Here is a 13,988-nt window from a genome sequence, read left to right as displayed (position 1 = left end):
AATGAGGCAAAGAGTCACATTTTCAAAGACTTGCAGAAAAATGAATTAAGGTCGACTTCTCATTAGCCTGTGTCTATTTTTTCAGTCTATTAACAGTGTACATAAGGGCCGACATTCCACAAAGCAATATAAACCACATTTTATCACAGGCTCGTAATTTTGGAATTAGAGAATTTTGGCTCCAAAGCTTTAAGGCTGACAGATAGCTGTAATAATTCCAAAAAGAATCTAAATTTATGTGTGTCTGAGCAGAACATCCAGCATTTACATTTTTCTACGACACACTCCCTATGTGGCGGATGAAGTGAAAAGTCAAAATTTAAGGGATGAGCATAAAATGTACAGGACATCTTTAGGATACCCAAAATTATGAAGAACAACTTCCGGTCACATAAAACCCATTTTATGATGCATGCTTAAAATACAGAAAGAGACTTCTTCAGGAAAGTCCTCCAGCTACTTAAGCTGTACACACACACACACACACACACACACACACACACACACACACACCACACAGCTAAGGAACACAAAGATGTGTGTTGTGGAAAGGAACTCAGAGATAGGCATGTGCTGTGTTTGACTTAACTGTTAAGAAAGATTACACTACTTTAGATTATACATGCTGATTTGTCAAAGAAACCAGATTTTCTAAATCAAAAAACAGCTAGAAATACATGTTAAGATAGGATCTACAAAATCACTTCGAATCCATTTTGGATGAAAAGACTAATTTACTTTAGTCTAAAAACACACAGAAAACATTATTCACTCCCAGAAGAAATCCGTAAAGATGACTCCAGGATGAAATCAACACAGGGAAATCGCATGTTCTTTTTACGTGGCAAACATATCCAAATCTCTCATGGGCATGAACGATCTTTCATTTTTCTGTTACTATCTGCTTGCAAATCCTGTCATCTTCCCCAGGTGATACTCTTGTCTAAGTGCCGCACATCACAGATGGACTTCCAGAAATTTTGTTTTTAGGCAATAGTCACTTTGTCCACTGTTATTTATTATTGTTTTTGAAATTTCTGGAAAATCCAAAAAAGAAGGATATCACTATTACAAAAAAGGAGATAAAATCACAAATATTTGCTAGGAGCTCAGAAAGGTTAAGAAAATTGGACTTAATAAACATGCAGGATTATTACTCATAATAAAAATGGGCAAGTAAAAGATTAGATTACAGTATTACATTTTGTCTAATATATCAGCATATTATAACAAATTATTGTGCTGTAAAGCTATCAGATGAACCCGTCTTTCCCAGTGTTGAGGACATAAAATTAGAACCATGTTTCTTAAAGGTATTTGGATCATACATACTAGATATTTATATTTTGGATCCGATAATTTTACTTTTAGAATTTTTCTAAGAAAATTAGATAATATAAAAGTGAAATGAAATAGATAATTTCACATCTACACATATTTGTGCATAGACACATACCCAGTGTTTTTTAAGAAAAAAAATATATTCACACACACACACACACACATATACACACACATGTATCTACACACACACACACACACACACACACACACACACACACATATATTCTTAAAAAAACATTAAAAATAATCAGTGTTCTAAGGAAGTAGGATGTATATATCACATCCTTCCTTCCATGACTTGGGGATCACTGTGTGAGAGAGATTAGAAAGATTGTGGTATATGACTTCTAGGAAAATGTGTGCTCCAGACACAAGGGAAAGTGCACATATAAACTCGCAGATGCTGTAACAATGTGCACAAGGCCTGTGCAAGTTCAAACCAGACAAAATCCTAGCATGGAGGGGGGAAGGAGGACATGAAATCCTACCCCTAGTTAAGGATCTATTGGCATTTAGTTGCTTCTGGAGAAGTCAGTTTTAATAATGTGACCCTCCCCTAGTAGATTAGCCTCACTCTAGGGCACAGCCCATTCTCAACACAAATTGGACTAATTGAGAAAACAATTAAAATCTCAAAGTTGGACAGATAGGGAGGTGAGAGTTGGGGGAGTAGATATGAAAGTAGTGGGAGCATAAGAATAATTAAAATACACTTTATGAAAATTTCCAAAAATTGATAAAATATTTTAGAAAGAATATTACAGAATACATTAAATTAGATTGTTTCTGATATGCTAGTAAGCTAGAAATTGAATATAAAACTTAGTATGTAGCAATATTCACATCTTGATTCTAAAGAACTGATATTTGCACCTGGGAGATGGCTTAGTGGATAAAGTCCTTGCCACACAAGTTGGAAGACAAGAGTTCAGAGTCCTGGAATGCATGTAAAGCTGGGCATAGTAGGGCACATCTCCAATCCTGGAGCTCCTATGGCAATATGGAATACAGACCCAGGCAATATGGAATACAGACCCAGGAGAACCCCCTGAAGCCTGTGGGGCAGCTAGCCTGGTACATGTCATGTTGAACAAAAGGAGTCTGTAAAAATAAGCAGAAGGTGAGGACTGACTGATACATGGGGTTGTCCTCTGACCTCCACTCATCTCCTGATTTAGGAAGTTGACCTTTCCCTCAATGCCAAATGAACCATAGAAAAAAAAATTAGCAGCAGCTTCTCTTTGGGTTCTTCTCTTACGTCCTCCCCAGCAGTTACTTCTTCCTGCCCTTCTACATTCCCCTGTCCCAGCACCTACAGATTTAGAAGAGGATGTCTAGTTCTCTTATTATTTGTAAAGAGGAATGAATACCAGTTTTGGACATGGAAGTAGTAAAAATTAAGATTCAATATGACTGAGCTTGGATTTATGAAATGTTGTATTCTGATTACTACTGAGAAAATATTTGGAGTCAGACTTCCCATTTTCTGAACTCAAAAATTATATCCCAAGTTGCCTTCTCTCTATCTTAACATGAATATTTATAGATATTTCCCAGCTGAAATATCAAACGGTAATATATTTGGGCTTCAATGTTATTCACTGGTCTGTCTCTAAAACAATGCCAGATCATTGCCAGGTATGGGGTAGGTACTCATTAAGATTTGCTGAATGCATAAATATGTGAATTTTTACTTTAAAGACCTGTGGGCTCTTGAAATAGTCACAAACATTTTTAATAAGACTGGGGATCATTAAAGGATGAGGTTTCTGCAGTGCTTTGCAATTGTGGTCATTAGTCATAGCATACTTGTAAGACATTGCAAAAGAAGCCTTTATGCTGACCCAGCCCTTTATAATATACAAGTTTATTTCATAATGTCGGTCTTTTAATAAACTATGATCATCATTTGACAATGTTCTTTCAGTCATACCAGAGAAAATGGCAATAGGCCTCATTTATGAATACCTACTAGATGCCAATTACTGTAGCTGGACTCTACATGCAAAATTACAATCAACCAATGGTGTTAGAAGCCTTGGATAAACGTATTCTCATAGTACTTGGTTATAATTATTATGGATTTGGAGAAATGATGGGCTCTAAAGATGATGTGATATTCTAGGTTTTCAGATGAGAGATACCTAAGCCCTAAATGCAGTTCTTGGTTCCTAAATTTAAGTCCTATCTAAACAGGTGCCTTATGAAGAGCTAGAGGGAAGGAGAGCTTTTGTGTAGGCAATGGGTTTCTGCCTTCTTCTTCCCCAGCCTTCATTGTCAATCTGAGTGGGCACAGGAGGCATACCTCTGGCTGTTTGAGGGTCTTTCCAGAATGTTTTCACTAAAGATAGAAGACTTTATGCATGTGAGTGGTACCATCCAAATTTTAGGACATTCATCTCTCCTTGCATTCTGACTGAGGATGTAAGTGACCAGCCATCTTATACTCCTGTGGCCATGCCTTCCCCACCATCATGGACTGTATCCCTCAAACTGTGAGCCAAAGTAAAGCCATCTTTATGTTACTTTTCTCAGATGTTTTGTCACAGCATTGAGAAAAGTAGTGGATGCATTATTTATTTCTGCCTTTAGAAAGGGAACACATCCGGGCAGTGGAGGCACATGCCTTTAATCCCAGCACTTGGGGGGCAGAGGCAGGCAGATTTCTGAGTTCAAGGCCAGCCTGGTCTACAGAGTGAGTTCCAAGACAGCCAGGGCTATACAGAGAAACTCTGTCTCAAAAAAAAAAAAAATAAATAAATCTAGAAAGGGAACACACCCTCTACAGGAGCTTCTATATTCCTGTCTGTGGCTTTGATTAGACTATAAAAGGAACATTCACACAACCTATTGATGTATATATAAACGAGAGCTGCCGGTGTTCTAAAGAGACATAAATCAATCCCACTCACCACATTCGGCTAATGCTAAACACCATGTAAATCATTATACTTGTGCTATCTTGTATTGAAACCCCAATTTTGTATGAGGAAAAAGGAAACTTGTGGCCTTTTACGAACCTTTCCACAAGCAAAAATATTCTGGGTTGAGTTTTTTTGGGATATAAATTAAAAACTGACATGCCAGTTGTGGGGAACCCAGAGAACATATGCCAATGATAAGAGAACATAAACATAAATATAAAATATTTGACAGGGCAGGCTGTAAGACGGAATTCTATTGAAGAAGGTGTCATAGAAATATCCTGATATTTAGTTTTTTATCTGATTTATCCCAATTAAAATACTTGTATTCTGCTTTCAGAATTATGTTCAGCTAGAAAAGTGGCAGGAATTGCCTTTCATAAGCTACATTGTCACTGGGTATCCCACAGCTTGCCAAAAATAGCTTTCCAATAGGAATTAATATTTTCTGTCTCTAGATTATTATTTTCCCACTACCCTTTGCTGCCCATGTTTCCACCATGCCAATCTTCACTCGTATTGTATTTGTTAATGTTAAATATATTTCTCTAGTATACACCAATCAGAGTAAAGGCAAGCACAAAGTCAAATTTATCCCAGTTTTGTCTTATGCCATTTGTTAGCAACTAAAAGAGGAAAGTATTATCCCCAGCTCTATATGATAGTTAATGCTAACAGGAAACAGTTTTTTTTTTTGAACCTACATTTCAAAGTTGGTGGCAGAGTCAACCTGCACATGTTGGATTGCTACCAGAGCATACTTTTAACTCTGTCTTTACCTTAAAAAATCTTCAGAATGACTTTGAATGTTGGGGACAGAAACTTGGTCTCTCAAGATAGTCATAGCCTCATATGAGTTTTATACATGAGTAGAGTCATCAGTGGGTAAGATTTGACAGGTAAATCACAGGGAAGGAACTTTTACTACCAATCTTTAAGCAAATGTCCCCAATAAGAGCTATCATGAATTACTGTGATTAATATCACAGATGCTCTTCAGTGCTCCTACATGTTTAGTAAGAAAAATAAAAATGTCAGTGACAAAATTGATTTTCTGTTAGTCTAAGCCTAGCAGTATGGGGTGCATGCATCCCTTGAATCATTAGGAAGAGATATGTGGAAAATTGAGGGCAGATGGGTGATATACATCAAGGCTCTTCTTATACTGAGTACATGCCTAGAACTAACTTGTCAATCTTATCAAGACTATTACATATATCAAGAAATGAACAGATGTCCTTATTTTATGTAAAATTCACCAAATTCTTGGTATTTGTCTTGATACATAGGTATTGTGAGTTTGTTTCTTGAATAACCCATTTTATACAGGGTTTTAATTCAAGCATTCCACGGAGATGTTTGAAATCCAAACTAAGAATGGCATTTATAATACTCTATCTAATCATTAGCTCTTGGTCTCCAGTCTACCTAACTGACAGAAGTATTGACTCCTTCCTCTTGGTTTGTATGAACAAAATGGGGGGGGGCTGTTGCCTCCCATCTTTGAACACTGTATTACACGAGAGAAAAAGTGGAGCTAAACAGCTGGATGGAAATAGTTGGCAGAGAACTGTGCCTTGACTGAAAGAATAATGAGTTGGTGCATTGTGTTGTATTCTACTCAAATTGTCACCTTTCTTTCAAGTGTGAAAGTTTTGCTCCACCATCTTCAGTGATAACAAAAAGCTGAGCTTTTTAAAGTTCAAATACCATTTTTTACAAGACAGGATTACTTATGGCTACTGTAAACCCAACTCAAGATATACACAACTCCTCTGTATTTGCTTTTTCCTTGGGTTTTTCCACAGGGTTTAAAGGCACTTGGTCAAACTTGAGATATGTTAATATCCAAGGCAGGAATGTGAACATAAAATTTTGCTAGGGTTTGCTATTTCCCACAATCCCACTGTTCCTCATGATGTCATAGTTGCTAACTACCTCATTCATGTTTCAAGAGTAGAACTGATGCATGGATTGCCATTAATTAAACAAGATACTTCAAAGTATACATATCTCCCAGATTATTTTAAGTAAAAAAAAGCTAGACTTTCTAGAAAGGTGAATTTTTTAAACTAATGACTTTCACAAAGAAAATCTAAATATATATTATTAAAACAATTTTACAGAGTTGACTAGTAATTAATATTCATTGTTTAACCCTGACTCAAGTATTCATATTTAGTAAACTATTACTTATGACTTGGATTTTTTCATATGCAAATTATTTTTTTTATAATTTATAAGAGAAACAAAATTCTTGCAATCTCAAAACATCAAGTAAAATATTTGTTGGAAAATTTTATTTAAAGAACTAGACGGTAGATAGTTTAAGCTATGGAACTCTTATGATTTGTATGAAAATGACTAGACTCTACAAAAATGTCATGGACTGTATTCAAAACTAGCAGGCTGATGTTCAAACAAGATTTTATATACAAAGACAACCAGTGGGCCAGATATGACCTATAGGTTTTAGTTTCTTTGTTTTAATTTAGAAAAGATAAATATCTAGATGCCTAAATCATGTATCTCTTCAAAGTGGAGATCTCTACCCAAAAGATTTGTATAACTTCTAAAATCCATACTTCCTATTTTCCAACCAATATGTAAAAATACTTATCTCACCACTGCTGTGGTGTTGGTGGGACTGAAGAACCAATATCAAAATAAATTAACAATACAGGACCAAATATAAAAATATTCAGCAGAATTGCATTAAAGAAATAAAGTGTATTTTGGCAATTCATTTCATCCATATTTCTGAATAATATTTTGAAGGTACCATTCAAACTACTCCTCCATTTTTATGGCATTTAAGTCACTTGAAAAGAAGATAGACACATTTAATTTTTCACCCATAGGACAGCCATGATGAGACTTCAAGAAACAGGGGCAAAATGCATGAAGAAACACAGCCATAGGAATTATATTCTTGACAACTTTGTCCTAATATAGTTTTGATGCTATTTTGAAGTTCTCTCTGTGACCTGATTGTCACATTTTGCCCTTAGATATTCAGAATCTCTGAATTCAAACTCAACAGCATTTTTCCCAAGTATGGTATCATCATAATAGCTGGAAATGAAAATGATTCCAAAAATAACTTCAAGTTAATTGTGCAGGTGAGAAAATACACCCACCCACACATCAACTAACTAGTGCCAAATTGTCTGAGTAAAAAATAATCTGGAAAGAGAGCAACCAAGCTCTAAATTGAAAAGAAAAAAGAAACATGCCACAATATATTTATAGTAATGTTTACTATTATTAACAGTCTCAGTTCAAATGCTCTGTAGGACAGAGGCACTGACATAATTGCTACCAGAAAATTATTTCTTTAGTACATAGAGAACAAAATAATTTGCATACTCTTTTATCCAGATTATCTCTTTCTTCTTCCATATATGGCATCTGGTGTTCATGACTCAACTTTTGTCTTGTGTCACCTTCTACCCTGTGACAATATCTGCTTAAATCTTTTTAAGAGTTATAAACTTATGCTTTTTAAAAAGAACTCTTTGGGTTGATCTCAAGAGACCAACTTCTGGCCAAGAGTCAAATAAAATCTCTCCTGTCTCCTCTCCTTGCCATGTCCCCCTACTTGTTTCCAGAAAATCTATAATATGTAATGATTTAGAATTAATATCCCAATTCCCCAGATCTTTTAATGAATTCACTTACACTTGGGGATGTGCGTAAGGCATCTGTTCATGAATAGCAGAATGATGACCAAGTCCTGATGGAGAAGGCACGCTGCCATCTTTCCCTGAAATACATCCCAACTGAGAAATCAATTGCCTCGCCTCATGCCTGGGTTTTCTTGTATGTCGTTTTTTCCTCATTAAATATAAAAGTCCTGTTGATGATTTCTTTTAAGCCACCTACTTTTATGCTGATATTTGTTACATGACAAAGGAAAAGACCTATCAGGAGAAACTCATCCTTGTGTTCCTTTATTTGTCTACACTTGAACTTTCTATGAGAAATTAGTATTTGATTTATTAGCTAGGCATCATGACTCTGAATTTCAGAAATCATTTTTAATTACATGGTGCACAAAAAATACCCCCAATCTTTCATCTGCCACAAAAAAGAAAAAAAAAACATGAATCATTTTCTAGCCTTTATAGTACCTCTTGTTAGAAGAGCTAACAGTCGTATACATTCATTCATTCATGAGTTTATATTTTGAACTTTAAATATGTTTTCATTTTGTATGTTTACAATTTGATAAATTTCTTCACAAGCATCAGGTAGTTATGACAAATATGACGTCTGAAAACAAACGGTCATGTATGTACTCCAGGGAGTAATAATTGTCACTAGCCCAACTCTGCTTTTAAATTCAGAGAACCAGGCAGTATCGTTGACTTTGAGATAGAGACCAGGTTGTGCCAGGGACACTGACACCCAGAGGGGCTTATGGATGGTAGAAGGCTGAGCATGCATTTGTGGTTCTCAGGCTGTTTCATGCCCTCTTGCCCACAGTTTTGTGCTATCCTACTCCCTATCCAGAGAAGCAACCATCTAATGCGGGTCCCAGTGAGTGGTCTGAATTTTCATAGATTCACAACCCAAGTGGGTGGGAGTGCCTTTTCAAAGGCTTATTTCACTCGTCCTGTGTGTTGCCTTGTGATTTCAAATCTCAAGATAGAGAACATTGTCAGAAAGAGAACACTGATTTTCTTCTTCAAACAGTACTTGATGGTAACTCATGTTCATTACTGTAACAATTAATTAGAAGCACTTAACTGAGGAAGTATTTGCTTTTCTCACCATGTCCGAGAGTTCTTTGTCCATCATGGCTGGGCAGAGAGCACTAGCCGATCAGGAGCAGAGAGAACCAGAGCCTGTCTGCTGAGATACTACGAAGGTTTATACCTTCTTTTCTACCAGCTAAACCCAAATCCCAAAGGTTCTACAACTTCCCAAACATCACTGGCTGAGAACATCTGTTTAATACCCATCTTTTTGGGGGGTACATTCCAGATAAAAACCAAAACAGCTACCATCTACAGGAATTTTTTTTTTAAATAGAGCATAGCCTCTATTATCACACAAATGAAAAAGACATAGTTGTCATTTACAATCATTTAGAAGCAGTCTATTATAAGTATGAGGAAACAACAGACACATGCTTACTGCCATCCCTCGGGTCACTAGGAAGGGATTCTCTGACATCTCTCAACAAGTATGTTGGGTCATCAGTTTTCACTATTGACAGACCACTGTTGCAAAAGTCCCAGCTGAATGAATCATAGGTTGTCTTGGACTACATGGTAGGCGAGGTAAACTGAGTCTCCTTCCTTCACTCCATAGAGTCTAGCAGAGTATTACATACAAATTGGTATTTAGATTGATGGATGAATGGATGGATGGGATAAGTTTAACCTTTTACTAAGTTTAGACATTTTGGCTGGCATCCCAGTAATCCACCCACATCTATAATACTTAAATGCTCATAGATTAATGATTATGCCCAGCTTAGGCTTTGGTCTGTAGTCATCAGCCTATCTCTGATGATAATGAGCAAGTATGAATGTTGAGGTCAACCTCTCAGATAGCAGGTCTTATACTTGGGTCATAAGCACATTTCCTGTGTTAATTTTCACAAATCTGAAATGTGACCTGTTGATTAAAATGTAGCTTGTTGTGTTTTGCTGCTGTTAGTCCATTATTAAATATAGAGTTCAGCCCCAATGAAGTAATTTTTCCTAAGGAGGCAACTTGCCTAGATTCTAGAGACACAAACTCCAACCCCTAGTTCTTTCTGTTACACCACCTGCCTTAGGAAGCATGTATATTGTTGTTATAAGACACCATGACCAAAAACAACTTGGAAAAAAAGGGTTTATTCACCACAGATTTCGTACACTCATCATCTAGAGAAATCATGTCAAATCAATGAAGGAACTTGGAGGCAGGAACTGATTCAGAGGACCTGGAAAGGTACTGCTTACCGGATTGCTCTCACATGGCTTTCCCAGACAGCTTTCTTATAGCTCCCAGAACCATCTGTCTAGGGGTGGCATCACCCAAAAATGTGATGGGAATTCTCACTTCAATCCCTAATAAGAAAATATACTATGGACTTACTCACAAGTAAGTCTAGTGAGGAAGTTGACAAAACTAGGTAACATTCCACTAGCTGGTTAAAGTGCACAGACAGCCTTTGTTAGAAAGGGTGGATAGTTCAACTAACTGAACCACCCAGAGCTCCCAGGGTCTAAACCACCAACCAAAGAATATACATAGAGGGAGCCAGGACTCTAGATACATATGTAGCAGAGGATGGCCTTATCTGACATCAATGGAAGGGGAATAGGGCTTGATGTCCCAGCATAGGGGGATGCTAGAGCTATAAGGCTGGAGTGGGTGAGTGGGGGAAGGAGCACCCTCATAGAGATAAAGGGGAGGAGGGAGAAGAGGGATGGGATGGGGGGTTTGTGGAGGGGTAACTGGAAAGGAAGATATCATTTGAAATGTAAATGAATAAAATTATTTATAAAAAATTAATAAAAAAGAAAGAAAAAAAGTGAATATACTCCAGCTTGGAAATGTCTACCATTTTGGATAGCTCCTTCTTATGCCTAGATCACATCTTCCCAAACACTAGTCACATGCAGATATTACAATAAATTTAAATCAAACGAAAATTTAAAATCCAAGTTGTCACTTACGTTTACCACATCTCAGAAGTACTCAGTGACTATGTGTACCTAATGACCTTTTCATGATAGAGAAAATACAAACATGGGACTTTGCTATCATAGAAAACTCCATTGGACAGCCTTTACTCAGAACAAAACAATTCTTATTTTTTTTTTTTGTTTAGTACTTAGTAGAAAATCTGTATTCCACCACCTTTCTATAGCATGAGGGAAATAACTGCAACTAGCTTGATCTTTATTTGGATAGGAAAGGCTTCTCATTTGACCTGTTGATAAAAATGTAGCCTGCTGTATATTGCTGCCGTTAGTCCTCAGCATCAAAGGCAAGAGTGCCTCTATTTGCCTCAAAATGGATTTTCAATAATTTGTGTCTTGAGCCCTCTTCTTTACCATTTATTTCCAAAGATGCAGTGTGAGTGTGGGGATTGGTTTTATGTACAGAGGAAAGCAAAATTCTCTGATCCTCTCAGAGATCAAAACCAAAACACCTTCACTAACGGGCTGGCCCCGGGTCTTCAGACTCACCCACATTATCTCTTGGAGTCCAGAGTGATACACACGAAGGGCTTCTATATTGCAGTAAACATACTGGATTATAATCAGGCTTTGATATCCTTCTGTCTTTTGGTTTTCCTTTTCTTTCTTTTTTATGTTTTTTTACAGAAGATTTTTAAATGTGCATTGGCTAAATCATTTCCATTTCCCATTAAGGAAGAGAAATCCCGACGTGTTTTATTAAAATTTTTCATCATGCATATTACACTCCAATTTCTATTTTTCCACTGAAAAGGATTGATTAAATCAGCAGGTAGCAACTGAATCGTGTTTAAGACTCAGTGTGACTGGAGTAGATTATTTTTTTCTAATTTTTTTTTTTTAAATATCCTGAGCAAGGCTGGCAGTACCTGTATTTAAGTGCTCGAAAGAGCCACTGTAACCAATGGTTTTGTTGGCCATTTCACTCTAACTAGGGACATATACAGTAAAAAAAAATTTCAAATTATTTTTGCTTAATAAAAATTAACAGGTAGCATTGCTATAAGCGAAACAAATTGTCAGGGGCTATGACCCAGGATGTGAGGCACATCTGGCTGTTATTCTGTCAGGCACATTTTACAGGCTTGATGTAACTTACAGCTACAAAGTCAAAATAATAGCACTTTAGTAGTAATAATGCCCTACCTATCTGGAGTGCTTTTCATCTGCCGTTAGCCTGAGGCGTTTTACATACTATATATAGATGCCGCTTCAACTTTCCCTGAATCCTAGCTAGCTTTGGGGTGGAACCAGTCTCTCTTCTCTGCCAGCAATATTACACAACAGTTTTCAGGAGGGGAAAAATGAAGAATAATTTCTCCTATTGAAACTCCAGGAGGAATTTCTGAGTAGGAAGAATGTAATTTCTAAGTTAGAATTGGCATTGACACCAGGACTTAACACCCCAAATCATACTGAAAGTGGGTGTGGACACCTCAAAGAACAAGAGGGGTCACAATCATGGTTTAAGTTCCAAAATGGTTAATTATAACATTTATGAAAAATGAAAGCTATTTCCCAGTATGACTTCTAGTTTTCTCCTGCTCAGCTTAAGAGGATGCTATTCACACTCCCCTCTTTTTACTTTTAAGAAAACTATTTATGAAATATATGCCTATACCTTTAACCACATAGATGGCCAGCAAATGGAACAAACATGTACTCTGTTCTAGGTATGAATGGCCACACACACCACACACACACACACACACACACACACACACACACTCACAGTTCTATACAGATTTAATAATTATACTTTAAAATTTATGACTTTTCAGAGAAATAGAAAAATGTGGCAAGTGTAAGGAAAATCTCACTAAGACTTGAAATGAAATGTTTCAGATCCACCCTTCTGGAGAAGGGACTTATAAAGAGAATTTGCCTAAAAGAGCAGGAATGTGGAGAAAGGGGAAGGGGTGTGGTCAAGCAGATAAAGGTTAAATGCAGCAATTGTGATTTACTCAAAAGGACTACCATATAAGCACACACACAAAAGCTATATCTTTCATACCAGAAAACAACCAGAAACACTTACAGAGAAAAGGGATCCAAGTATTATCAGGCTCTATCCAATACAGGCCAATCTCTGGGTATATATGTATCTGAATACCTGTTAGGGAAATTTTTAAAACTGGTCCCTAACTCCCAAGTAGGGAGAACATTTTAATAGTATTTTACAGTTATGAATCTCAGTATTTCAACCCGCCTTTGACCTGTGATGTAATCTTTACAACACAAACCCTCAACTCCTCAAGCATTCATTTTAAGTAAATTATTATGTAAGCATCAACTCACTTCTATTACAGAATGACTATCCCCTTGAAAGTACTCCAATAAAAATGCTTAAAGAATCATCAAAGTAGAGCTATGAACTATTACGGTTTTGCTGGCTCACTCTACCAGATTATTCCAGTGTTCTTTAATTTTGTAGTTGCTTACGTTGATGAATGCTAACTGAATCTTCTTGTTGTGACAGTCAGAAATATCTTGATATTGCCACATCAATAGTTGAGGCCACTGCCTAACAGTTTAGAACACTGATGTAACCTAGAAGCGATGATGAGGTCATCTTCTATGAGTTAGGAAGAGGGTGCACGTTTGGATAAGTTTATGAGCAGGCATCTCAGCAAGAAAAACAATACTAAACTTAGGGGATAGTAAACTGTGTGTAGTGGTGTGTACCTCTAATGCCGGGACTCAGGAGGCTGAGGTCAAAAGATTAGGAAAAGAGGGCTAGCCAGGGTTAGTGGCAGAGATGACAGACAGACAGACAGACAGACAGACAGACAGACAGACAGACAGACAGAGACTGAGGAAATATTGATATGACAGGAAAAAGGAAATATCTAAATATATGTTAAAATTTCTAATTTGTTGTGTCTTTTTTTAAGGTTCTAGGCATATAAAAAATAAAAATAAATACATCCATACACACCTCTCATTATCACCATGGATGGCTTATTCATGTCTAAACTTCAAAAGAAAAATCCTAACTATAGTGATATTTTAT

General features: G+C 36.7%; 1 long non-coding RNA gene across 2 annotated transcripts; it reads right to left on the bottom strand.

Annotated features, from left to right (window-relative positions):
- Positions 1-714: 714 nt before the first annotated feature.
- LOC116098269 lies at positions 715-13,518 on the bottom strand. Of its 2 annotated transcripts, XR_004121764.1 has the most exons (3): positions 13,418-13,512; positions 7,950-8,034; positions 715-1,037 (listed from the first exon to the last, which is right to left on the bottom strand). It is a non-coding gene; the product is annotated as an uncharacterized LOC116098269 (long non-coding RNA). The 2 variants fall into 2 exon arrangements; XR_004121763.1 differs by lacking the exon at positions 7,950-8,034 and having other exon boundaries at positions 13,418-13,518.
- Between the last annotated feature and the right edge of the window lie 470 nt (positions 13,519-13,988).

This window comes from Mastomys coucha, unplaced genomic scaffold (assembly GCF_008632895.1).
Source record: "Mastomys coucha isolate ucsf_1 unplaced genomic scaffold, UCSF_Mcou_1 pScaffold20, whole genome shotgun sequence".
In the NCBI taxonomy this organism is placed as follows: Eukaryota; Metazoa; Chordata; class Mammalia; order Rodentia; family Muridae; genus Mastomys; species Mastomys coucha.
The sequence above is the reverse complement of the archived record's forward strand: the minus strand, read 5'-3'. Positions and strand labels throughout refer to the sequence as shown.